The sequence below is a fragment of the Phocoena sinus genome, chromosome 7 (genome assembly GCF_008692025.1).
Source record: "Phocoena sinus isolate mPhoSin1 chromosome 7, mPhoSin1.pri, whole genome shotgun sequence".
NCBI classification, from domain to species: domain Eukaryota; kingdom Metazoa; phylum Chordata; class Mammalia; order Artiodactyla; family Phocoenidae; genus Phocoena; species Phocoena sinus.
The window spans coordinates 35018245-35031387 of record NC_045769.1 but is presented as its reverse complement, the minus strand read 5'-3'; the positions used below and the strand labels follow the sequence as shown (position 1 = coordinate 35031387).

At 42.3% G+C, this 13143-nt stretch overlaps 1 pseudogene; it reads left to right on the top strand.

The window, feature by feature from the left end:
* Window positions 1–12588, top strand: part of LOC116756339 — a 73067-nt pseudogene extending 60479 nt beyond the window's left edge.
* The last annotated feature ends 555 nt before the right edge of the window (window positions 12589–13143 follow it).

Below are 13143 nucleotides of genomic sequence, written 5' to 3'. Positions count from 1 at the left end.
AAAAGAAAAAAATCTTTAAATCCAGCGCCGACTTTGTCTCCATTTGAAAGGCCTCCAGCTTCCCCACAGCGTTCTAAATTGACACACCCAAGACTCATCTGGCTGGGAGCTGAAGTGTGTTATTCCAGGTCAGCCGATGACTCACAAAGCTGGAACACCTCCTCTCTCAGTTAAGTATGAGAAGTACTCTCCTCAGAGGGAGTCAAAGGCCCACGGTGGATAAATACTATTATTAGCGCCTACAAGCCTTGACGCCCCAGAGCGCCTCCAAGCCACCCTGGGCTTCCGGGCATCTCCAGACATGAATAACGTCCCAATTCCTCCTCCTCTTCCTGGAAAGAAAACTACCACATTTCCATTTGTCCAATTCAACAAACATGTATTTAGTGTCTCTGTGATTCAGACCTGCTCAAAGTTCTCTGCAGGACTCAGAGATGAACAAGACCAGGGCCCCCTCCTCTGAGAGACTCACAGGAGAGCCTGTCACCCCAGTATCTGTTTCCTATGGCTGCTGTAACAAAGTACCACAAGCTTGGTGGCTTAAATCAACAGATTTATTCTCTCACAGTTCTGGAGGCTAGAAGTTCAAACTACAGGTGTCAGCAAGGCCATGTTCCTTCTGAAGTCTCCTGGGAAGAATACTTCCTTGCCTCTTCTAGCTTATGGTGGCCTCCATCTTCGCGTGACCTTCTCATAAGGACACTAGCCAATGTCCTAGTGGGCCCGCCCTAATCCACGATGACCTCATCTTAACTAATTACACCTGCAAAGACTCCATTTCCAAATAAAGTTACATTCTGAGGTTCTAGGTGGACATGAGTTTGAGGTGTGGAAGGGGACACTATTCAACCCAGTACACCCCTGTAAGATGAAGTGCAGAGGAAGGGGTCATTGATCCTTCCCAGAGGGGAATGAGAAGCATTCAAGGAAATTTTCACAGACTAGAGACTTGGGGTGTGGGTCTGAAGGCTGGGGAGCAGGCCAGGAAGAGAGAACGGCATCAGCAAGAGTACAGGTCAGGAAGGAGCAGCTGTCAGGCCAGACTTGGAAGCAAGGAGGGAAAAGACAGGGATGAATCTGGGAAAGTTCAAGAGACCAAATCCCAAAGGGCCTCATATTGTGGTAAGGAGCCGGGCTTTCCCTTACAGACAATGGGGAGTTTTCACCCACCTTTCCCAGTGGTGAACCCTTCTTCCCTCCATGATTCCATTCAGTTATAATTTGGGGGAACGCTTCCCAGGCTCCCCAGAAGCAGCTGGATCTGTTCTCCCAGAGCCCCTTCCACCACATCCATTATCTCACAGAACATTCCACACAGTAATTACTTGCTCTCCAGCCTGTCCCCCCACTATGCTATGAGCTATTTGAGGAAGAACCACGTCTTATTCGTCTTTACATGTCGAGCTGAGCACAGGTTGGCACATAACCTGTGCAAGCACTTACAAATGTTTAAGGAGCTGGTTGAGTGGTCAGCCAGAGGATTTAAGCAGAGGAATGACTTTCAAAGAGTTCATATCTACACCGATGGGTCCGTATTGGTCACACATGGAGTCAACGAACTGGGACAAGTTATTCACACCAAAATGCTACAGGTGAGAGAAATAAAATTCATCTCTCTATACATTGTTGACATGACAGACATTTGGCACTAATTTTAGAGTCAATGATGACTCCCTGTATGCAAACCCTAAGATCTTGACTATTTAGTTGAAAAACTTCTTATATATGAAAGAGAATGGCTGAGGTGGTGGAAGTCCTACACATGTGCAGATACTCCTGGAGCTTGGCCCAGGTTTATGGACAGAGATGGTTCTTAGTGAAAACACCATTGATATGTCCCCAGAGCACTGTGGTGGGTACTCTAGGCTTACCTAGAGTAGGCATTTCTCAACTTTTCTACTTTGAGACCAGTATGTATAATTTTTAAAGTTTGGACAATAACGTCAGGTGGCTAATGGATTGTTTTGAGAAGCAAGGACAAGTATTTCATCAACTGTCATCATCCTATAATTTTTAAAGGATATCTTAACACACACACATATACCCAAAGTAGGAAGATATAATCCCAGGATAAAAAAAAGAATAATGCTTTAAATTGAATAAATGTAACTTTATGACTAATTTACTACATTGTTATAGTGCACATCTGCGGCTTTTGACTATCCAGCCCCTTAGCTCCTTTGGAATACCCCTCCCACATTCCATATAGTTCTGAAAGACTCCTCAATTCTGGTACTTTTTAACCTCATCCCCCTCCTGGCCCCAATGCCTGCCACAGATATATAGGCACAGGACCCTGGTCTGACCAATCATAGTTCCTGAACCCTGCTGGCTGCAGGGATTGGTCGAGGAAGAAGAAACAGGGCCAAGCAAGGCCAATCAATGTCCTTTCCTGGAACTGATGTGTAGATGTTAGGAGAAAGGAACTATTTTTCCCTTGTGGTAGTTTAGCTACTATGCTATAGGCCAGTGGCTATCAGAGGCAATTCTGTGCCATGGATGAAACCTGTCTACTGTTGAAAATGACGTGGCCATCATAGAAAGAAAAGCAAATATGAGAAGCTGTGGGAGAATCCAGATGAGACCACAAAGCCCCTAGATACAGATATATGTGATACTAGCTCCTCCATCCTTCCCAGTGATGTGGACCAATAAATTCCTTTTGGATTTTCATCACCAAGAATTCATCAAAGTGTCCTTTTTTCCTCATTTTGCATCTTTCTGGAGAAACTTAATCACTGAACAGTATTAGTCTGAAGACTGGCAAGTATGAACAGGTACATACCTGCAGATATCTAGAGAAAGTGTTTTTGCAAAAACTAAAACACAGTATCGGCCAAAACAGTGCTTTTTTCTTTTCCTTCCTTCTCTCCCTTTCTTTCTTTTTCATTTTTTCTTGATTAAATATCTTAATTTCCACATGTGTCTGCTAGAGAAATGGAAGGAAAAGCACAGAAAAGGAAAAAGTGAATAGCACATACTAGAGGAGTATAAGCAAGTGGGAACAAATAGAAGAAAGGAGGGAGGAAGCTAAACTTAAGGTGGGAATGAGGGCAAGAAAGAAGACAGGCCCCCAAGGTCCTTCCAAGTTCATCTGATAACCAATACCAACAGACTTAAGACCAAACTGAGTCAGTCAATCTAATCTCTGTCTCTCTTCCTGCCACTGCCACTAAGTAAATCTGAATAATCTCAACTTGGCCTATTCTCTACACATGTAAACTTTAGAAACAGGGAAATCCTTAACATCCTAAATGCACTAAATTTGAATAGAAGAACTGCTGTGGGATATTACCAAGAAAACACTTTAAAAAATAGCATGAGGCCCTACTAAAAAGTGGTTTTAATTCTTAAAAGACACATTATTTTAGGCTTTAAAGGATATTGCGGATGTACTAAAAATAGTAATTTTTTAATTAAGAAAAATAATGACTCAAGTCTTCATAGAAGTCCTTACCAGACTTGAAATTATTTCTTTTTCTCATGAGTGGCCAGCCGTGAATTAAAAATACCCATGTCATACATGCACATCTGTGAAACAAGTACAGCCATGGAACCTAATACAATTGCTACAGCAGCATCCATTGGCTCAGATGTCAATGGCAGAGGTGTACAGGTGCTTCCTCCTGTCTGTCTTTCCCTGGGTGCTTTCTCCACATCTCTGGTTTTCTTAGCTGGATATAGTCACAGTGGTTGGATTCAGAGAAGTTATCTGTGTCACTGAACATAGGCTTGGGATCACCAAAATGCCAGGAGAGGGTGTTAGTTGGAGTAAGCTAAACTGAGGTGACAAATAGACCCAGAATATAATTGCTCCAACACAACAAAAGTTCTTTCTTGCACACAATCCAGAGGGAATATTCGGTCATTCGAGCACCCAGAGTGTGATGGCAATTCCTTCATCTTCAACACGTGGCTTTCAAGGTTGCCCTAAGCATCATCACTTGGATGATCTGAAGGGAAAGAACATGGAGGCCAGACTTGGGAGGGATGCAAGTCACTTCCCCTCATCATCCATTAGCAGAACCAGTCTCAGGCCATGTCCAACAACGAGGGAGGTTGGGGAAATGTAGAGCAGTGGGAAACCATGGCCCAGCTACTATGGAAGAAGGGGAGAATGGATTTTGGTGAACAAATTTTCTGTGTCCCTGGGAGACACAGAACAAAGAAATCTGGGTACCAAGTAATGCAGACCTGTGCAAGTTTCCCTTGATACAAACAAGTTCTTGCAGGCAGGTAGGCAGACAGAACCCCAGCCAGGTAGATATGGTGCAATTAAAGTGTCTGCATTAGTAGAGTTCCACCAGACCACTCATCCTTTTTCTTTGTACTTATTTTTCTAACTAATGTAAAAAAAGACTGCTAAATTTTCACTAGTTCAGAATAGAACCATGACTTCATATTCCTAATTCAAAGATCTGACTGCATGTACTTTTGAAGTAATATCTATTTGTCATGTTTCTGTTATAAACTGTCCACTTTTCCCACTGGGACATTCTGAAGAGGCATATAGCCTCACTTCCAGGACACTGCACTTAGGCTACCAAGAGGAACCACTTTCAAATCCATCTTATCTTTGTGGAGACACCTCCTAGGGGCTCAAAAAACAGACTGTTTTTGCTCAGAACAAGGTGGGAAACCTCAAATTCATGAGATCCAATTTTAGGTAGAATCAAACACAAAATAGGAACTGCTCTGTGTGTATGGAAGTTGTCAGCCCAAACTAGGCATTAATCCATCTTCTAGGGTTTGGGGCTTCTATATCATGGATCATAAACTCTGTGGGTCTAGGTTATCACAGAAACAAATTTAATTATTTTCTCACTTCACACTCAAAGCCAAGGCCTTCACTGCAGTAGTTTGATGACAGATGGATGAACAGACAAAAGACTGGACAGACAGTTGAACAATATTTCAGACCCAGAGGGATACTGGCATGTCACTGTTACAGACTAAAGGGCACAAATTTGAATGAAAATAGGATGTTTTGTTCCATAGATCTTAATGGCTGGAAAATACGAAAGAAGGTATAAATCCAAAATGTAGAAAAAAAAAAAAAAGAAGGAATTAAGAATATGAATATTCTTAGAAAGGGGATCTGAGAGTAGAAATTCAGCTGAGCCCATAGTTTCACAGGAAGTGAGTGAGGAAGGGAAAACACCCTCTATAACTGATACTCTCCTCATGATCAGGGGCTGTTGGTATCGTCTCTGCATTCCCAATGTGTCAGTATAGGCACCCCAAAAGCATTCACTGACCTGATCAATTGTCAACCAATATTCTTTCAAATCCTAACCACCACGCTCTTCCCTAATGAGGATTCACTTCTTTACCCCTTCAAGAATGCTTGTCAGATTCTTCTGAAACACCTTGAGCCCATCATTAAGAAAAATCCAGAAGGTACCTGCAAAGACTGGGTAAGTGTTGCACTCTGTCTGTTACTACAAATGAGAAAGCAATCCAAACCTGTGCTGAGAGAGCTGTGGTAGTGCGCACACGCACCACGTAGAGTCAGACCTAGGAGTGGATTTCTGTGAAAGGGCAGGATCACCAGGTGATACAACTGCTCCATGATGTATCCCAGGTATGAGTGGAGAGAGAGCACAGGGAACTGCATTGCTGAGAGGAGGAACAGAAGTGTATGAAGAATTACCAGAGGCCTTACCTCTTTTCTTTTTTTTTTGTTTTTTTTTTGCGGTTCGCGGGCCTCTCACTGTTGTGGCCTCTCCCGTCCCGGAGTACAGGCTCAGCGGCCATGGCTCACGGGCCCAGCCACTCCGCAGCATGTGGGATCTTCCCGGACCGGGGCACGAACCCGTGTTCCCTGCATCGGCAGGCGGACTCTCAACCACTGCGCCACCAGGGAAGCCCACCTCTTTTCTTTCTTAAATAAGAAAGAAAAGACTGAGCCTTCCTAAGCCATAAGAATGTGATATTTGGGGAGGGAGGAATAAAACTAAAAAGCCTAATTGCTACTGAATATATCTCAAGGGAGAAGACTTGTTTAATCCAACTTTACAATGTCCTATATCTTATTTCATTAGAACAATTATCTCACACTTGCACACACACTTACCAGAGCTCTAACACTTAGAAATGAAGCTCCAAATATCTTGTGAACTAAGCCCCTACACCACAGATGTGTAGCAAGATTCTATTGTACTTGCTTAATTTAGATTTCTGAATTCAATCAGAAGGAAATTGTTAGTGCACTAGCTGAGGAGAAAAAAATATTAGGATGGGTTCTATTATTGGTTACAAAGCACCAGTAACAATTGTCAGATGTCAATTCTGATATATAGAATATTTTCCTTCTCACCTATCAGATGGTATGTTTATTTTATTCTGACTAAATATGCCCATTCTGCACATAGAAACTGCTTTTGAACAAAGAATCAGTCTTTCAGCCACTGGATACTCCAGGTAAAAATTACAATAATGCCTTGACTTGGCTAAGAAATTATGAGGCCATCAAATCACGATGGGCCTCAGTTCCTTCAGTTGTAAAATAAGTTGGGTTTTTTTTTTTATAAATTTTATTTTTGTTCATTTATTATTTTTGGCTGTGTTTTGTCTTTGTTGCTGGGCGCAGGCTTTCTCTAGTTGCAACGAGGGGGTGCTACTCTTCATTCCAGTGTGCGGGCTTCTTATTACGGTGGCTTCTCTTGTTGCAGAGCACAGGCTCTAGGCGCGCGGGCTTCAGTAGTTGTGGCTCACGGGCTTCAGTAGTTGTGGCACACAGGCTTAGTTGCTCCGCGGCATGTGGGATCTTCCGGGACCAGGGCTCGAACCCTTGTCCCCTGCATTGGCAGGCAAATTCTTAACAACTGCGCCACCAGGGAAGCCCATAAAATAAGTTTTTATTATGTGATCCTTAAGGTTCCTTCTAGGCCCCAAATTCCATGACTTTGAATAGGCCTTTGAGCTATGTCCAAAGAAATATTAAATAATAAAAATACCCCTATTTGGTAAAAAAATAAATAAACATGACTTACGATGTCTAATCGTTATTTACTATTCTTTACTATGAGTAGTAATATCATTAGAAATAAGTTGCAACTCAATTTTACACATCTCCCTCCCTTTACCATAAAACTTTTCTATTTTGAAGCTCCTTGCTGGGCAAGAGAGATGGATAGGATGCTTAATTTAGACTTCTGAACTCAGTCAGAAGGAAATTGTTAGTGTATCAGCTGAGGAGAAAAAAATATTAGAATGGGTTCTATTGTTGGTAACAAAGCAAAAGAGATGGAGGGATGGATAGGATGGATAGGATGGTCATCACCAGGCATCCTGGGTGCAGTGCCTGGCAGTGGGAGGCCCTCAGTAGATGCACGTTAATTAAATGAAGCACAAAGAGGGGAGCTGATTGTCAAATGTGGGAAGTGTATGACATTAGTTTTACAATCAAATGAAACAAGCCAACAAACCACACACACACACACACACACACACACACACACACATACACGCACACGAGTATAGAAAATCCTCATGAAGAAAGGAGGTAAGGGCCAGCCCAGTGCCCTGTACGTAATAAGTTCCAAATTCCTGAGTTCAATAATCCAAGAAGAGGGCAAATCAGCCCTCTAGCTGGGTCCAACTTCCATTAATAAACACATCGAATTACCGGCCCTTTCTCACCAGCCCTGAATTACCACCAGTCCCCTATGAGTTTGGTTAGCACAGTCTAGGGGGTCCCTCTGGGAACCCTAATAAAAATCAATTGAGGTTTTCAACGTGCAGATCTAAAAGTCAAACCTTAAACCCTCAAGATGCAGACACCCTGTGAGGTCTGGACCGAAACAGTTTGTTGGCTTCTCTCTTTTTGGCATCCTAACTGCAGCACAAAGCATATCCTCTTTAAAAATGGAGGCAAATGTTAGTGTTGCTGTAAGTAGCTAGACTGTAAATATGGGTAACTTAAAAGCAGTCAGAATGAACATCGATCAAATAAAATGCTGTCATTAAAACTCTGGTAAATTTAAAACAAATCAACATTGTTTGTACCCCCCGCTCCCAAGCTAAAGGGCTTTATTTCTTCCATCAGGGGCTACAAGGCCTTCATGGACTGGGAGAAAGGAAAAGGAGACCCTTTTTCCTACTATGTCTGTGGAGCAGCCTGTTCCAAGATTGAAAGTGACTGCCTGACAGGAGCTCACAAGGTAAGTCATTTGACAACTTTCCTCTTAGCAAGTAAAAACAACAACAAAATTATGTTTACACTAATAGCTCAATTTGATTATGTAATACTTGTACAATAAGGACAAGATTCTTTCAATTCCATGAGAATGTCTAGAAATTCAGATTTATCCTGAATTTCCACTCAAAAAGAAGTACAGAAGGAATTGCTCATGACAGCCAAAAATGCATTAAATATTTTATTCCATTTCAGACAGAATTACTTTCCAAAGTTTTTTTTTTTTTTCAGAAAAGGGTCTATTCCTATAGAAGGTCAAGTTATCTATCTGACTAGGTAATTTAGTAAATTGTCTTGAGTAAAAATTTTGAAAGCACATAGCAATGTGATATTCCCCCAAAGTCAATTAACCCAAAGGTACTACTGGTCCTAAAGAAATAGACTGGGGGAGAGGGGAGGGCAGGTAATTAAAATAATTTTTGTGTTTACTATTTAATTGAGCATCCAAAAAAAACCCTTATTGGAGACAGGGAGTCATATTTAACCAAAAACTAATAACTTCTACCATAAAGGATAAACCCCAGGTACCATTCTGGAAACAGAGAGATTACAGAAACCTTAAAGAGAATATAGTACAATCCAAAGTATAGGAAATTTACAGGATGTACCGATGACACATCTAAATTCCATACACTAATTATTCTAACATCATCTTGAACCACCTTGCCCCAAAATAGAAATGGTCAGTCCATGTAAAAATGGGAAGGACTTTGCAAATACTGACCTATAAATTTTATCAAAATGTCTTTTATTGCCCCATTTTTGGTTAACTTGCCCACTGCTTAAACATTACATAAATAAGATAAAAATACAATAAATGAAGGGATGTCTGGAGAGCAGCTGCCCTCACATTCCACTCAATTTTATCCTTAGGACACATTAATATTATGTCTCCATTTTCATTCTAGATCATTGTGAAGAAGTAAACTCCTGAAATTAGGATCACAGAATACTCACATGATTATTTTAAAACTTGTGTTTCTGGATGTTTTTCACATCCTGGCACACATAGACAATGATCATATTTGCACGGCACACTGCTGCAAACAAGGAAACCATGTTGGCAGGTGACCAGCCTGGGTGTCCTGCCCCAGGACCTCTGAAAGCCTGTGTCTGTATCTTGGCACCCCTGTAACCCATTTGAGGCTCTACACTAGGTGGGAAGCTGTTTTTAGAAATCAACTAGCTGTCTGATCCTCCACCTTAAAGGAGGTGTTGCCAGATTTAGCAAATAAAAATATAGGACTCCCAGTTAAATTTGAATTCCAGATAAACAACAAACAATTTTCTGGTATAAATATGCTCCATGCACCATATGGGACATATTTATTTTATCTGGCAATTCCACCTGAGGGTCTTGGTAGAAATCCCTGAAGAAATGAACCTCATGGAGATCTTCCAGAATTTGGGGTGCCAGAAAAGTTAAGATTTGGTCTTCCCTGCCTTCCTTATTATAGCTTAAGGTTCAGTCATTTCAGTATCACTTTGGTCCCTTGAAATAGTTCATTCTTTGAAGAGGCAAAACTGATTTTAAAGAGGAATCAGAGCAATAAAATGACAGGCCTTATTGCTGATGGCTATTTGTGGTTGGTGAACTAAACCATCTGAAGGTTCAACTAGTGCACAGCCATCTCTTCCCATTTTCCAATACCTATAATGCAAAATACACCAGGTTTCAAGATGGAAATAAGTTGAAAACTCACTCTGGGGTGTGTCTAATCTCCTGCCCTATCCAGGTTGAGAATGGACGAAGGTTGGTCTCAGTGCCCATAGTAGGTTGTCTGAGAGGCCAATGGTTGAATCAAAAGAGAATTTCCCATTCAAAGGGCTAGAAAGTAGGAGCCCGGGTATTGGGCCTAAACAGTGAATGATGATGTTGGAACAAACGCTGGACGTGGGGGAGAAGGAAAGCCCAGAGATATTCCTGAGATAGACCACAGCCATATAGGGCTTTCTGTGGCTCCTTCACAGCCTGCATGCACATGCCCAGTGACACAACAGAAGGGCCAGATTAGTGTGATTTTTCTCAGGGAAGGAAGTAAATTGGTCTCAACATTCGCCCTTAATACACCCAAGATCTTGCAAATCCCCAAATTCATACAAGCCGCTGTGACTACATGATTTCCTCAATAAAACGGCAATAATACCACCTACAGTGAACCATTATGAGGACTAGATGAGCTCATGATTATATTAGAACAAATCAAGGCTGAGAATCAGATAAACAGTCAGGCTCAATTATTTACTAAGAGACGCTCAAACACACCAACATGCCACGGACTTTGGAGTCACCTGAGAGGAATCAAAACCACAAATGCAGAAGACCTTCTGGGGTCATTGACAGTCCTAGCACTAATTTGAAGAGCTTAGCAGATGGTCTCGTCACCTCTAATGTTGATGGGGTTCAATGCAGTGCTAATTAACCAGCCCGAGTCCTGGAATAAATTGGGACCATTTAATAAACCTTAAAATAGTATTTTTAATTCAAGTTCTCATGGTCAGGTAATTTTAACTTAGGCAGAAAATCAGAACAGACATCGTCATGGATGCATGTTGCAGTCAAAATCCGGCCACTGATATTCGGCAAGTAGGTGCTGGCCCACCAAGATGGGTGCTGCTTCCTGAGAGCCACTGTGGGGTAGGTAAAGGCCTCCTAAAAAGCACACGATATCACAGAGCTTGACATTTTTCCCCCTTCAGATTGAAGGTTTATTTATTCAGGGAATGGGCCTTTATACCACTGAAGAGGTGAAATACTCCCTCTGGGAGTGTCCTGTACTCTCGAGGTCCAGATGAGTACAGAATTCCAACCATCAGCGATGTCCCAGAGGAGCTTAATGTCTCCACGTTGCCATCATCACAAACCCCGCTAACCATCTATTCATCCAAGGTAAGCATCCAAACCTACTACTACACAATGTGATGGATCAGGTAGCTTGGTAAATGAAAGCAGGTGGACGAAATAAAAGATAGAGGTCAATGGTTATCAGGACCCAATCCCGATAAACTGTTACAATTTGGAGATGAAGCACCTAGAGAAAAGTGAGATTCAGAGAAGATAAATGATCTGCCCAATGGCAATCCTGGGATTTTATTTATTAATATTCTTTTTTCACTGAAAACTCTAAAATTCAGCAAGAAGCTTTGATTTGATAGAATAACATTTTCACTTAAGACGTTCTCACTTAAGAACCTGAAGACTGAAATATTAAATGGGATTGAAGGCACGATGCTACTGAAATCTTAGAAAGCAGCGGCAGCATGGACACAATCCCGGACTGAGGGCTCAGAAGACCTGGAGTCCTGCCCAGCTCTACCAATTCCCTATGATGTTAAGCAAACCACTCACCTCTGAGGGGCCCAGAGTCCTCAGTCATACTGAGAAATGGATCTAAAGCAGCATTTCTCAACTGGGGGAGGGTGGATATTTGGCTCCCACAGGGAACAGCTACCAAATGTCTGGAGACATTTCTGGTTGTCACAACTGGGGGAAAATATTACTACTAGTGGGTAGAGGCCAGGGATGCTGCTAAACAGCCTTCGATGCACTAGACAGTCCCCAACAAGAAATTATCTGGCCCAAAATGTCACTACTGCCAGGAAACAAAGACACCAACCCTGAGTAATTGCTAAAATAGTGAAATTGCGAATTAAAGTAAAGGTCAGAATTTGTTTGCACTGCTGTATGCAGATTATGTGAAACTACCCTTGGAGTAGAAAATTCATTTAGGTTGAGATGCATTGTTAAATTTTTCTTTAAAATCTATTGTGTGACTTCTACTAGGAGTAGCAAATTGATAACTTTTTTTTTTTTTTTTTTTTTTGCAGTACGTGGGCCTCTCACTTTTGTGGCCTCTCCCGTTGCGGAGCACAGGCTCCAGATGCGCAGGCTCAGCGGCCATGGCTCACGGGCCCAGCTGCTCCGCGGCATGTGGATCCTCCCGGACTGGGGCATGAACCCGCGTCCCCCTGCCTCGGCAGGCAGACTCTCAACCACTGCGCCACCAGGGAAGCCCCTCATAATCTTTATTTATAGCCACTGGAATAAGTTTGGAGGCAAGAGCAGGGCAGAAGTTTTTAACTTCTTAATAATAAGCTTCTTGTTATTAAGGCTACTTAGAACATGTTGAGAAAGACCATTTATCTTTCATTCTCATCCTGACCCACAATATTCCTAGCCATTCTACTGACCTCACATCTATTTGAATCAATGAGAATATAGCCTTCTTCAAATCCTTGACAAGACTTCCGTGAGCCAAGCGTTCCTCTGTTCTGGCCTGCAGGCCCCCTCTCCTCAGCTGTACACCAACAGAGGAGAGGACAGCCAGAAGCCAGCCTTGAGTGGGGCCTCCCAAGAGAGACAAGGAGGAGGAAGTCCTGACTCTTAGTTTAACAGAGAGAACCAGAAACGCACAAAACATAGATTCTTCTGCCACTTCCTGCCACAGGAAATGTCGATACTCCTTTATCCATATAGTAACACAAACCAGAAACCTTGGACTTGGCCTGACAGTTCTCTCCCTCATACTCAGTAGCTAGTCCTTCACCATGCCCCTAACAATCTTTTCCACCAGTCTGTTTCCTCCATTTCTAACCACTATGTCACTCATTCATTAAACAAACATTTACTGAGTATCTAATAGGTGCCAGGAATTGATCTGGGTGCTGGGAATACGGCAGTGAATGAAACAGAGAGTGATCGCTACCTTCAAGAAGCTTATTTTCTAGAGACTCTAAGTCCAACTACCATCTCTCTAGCCTGGGTCAAAGCAGCCTCCTAACTGGTCTCCTTACACCCACTGCAACGTGGTGTGACAAATATGATCATGTCACTCTAGCATGTACAGAGGCAAAAAGGTTCCCATTGATCTTAGGGTAAAGATAAACCTGTTTACATTGCCCTGCCAAACCCATAAACCTGGAAACTCCAGCATGGCTGGCCC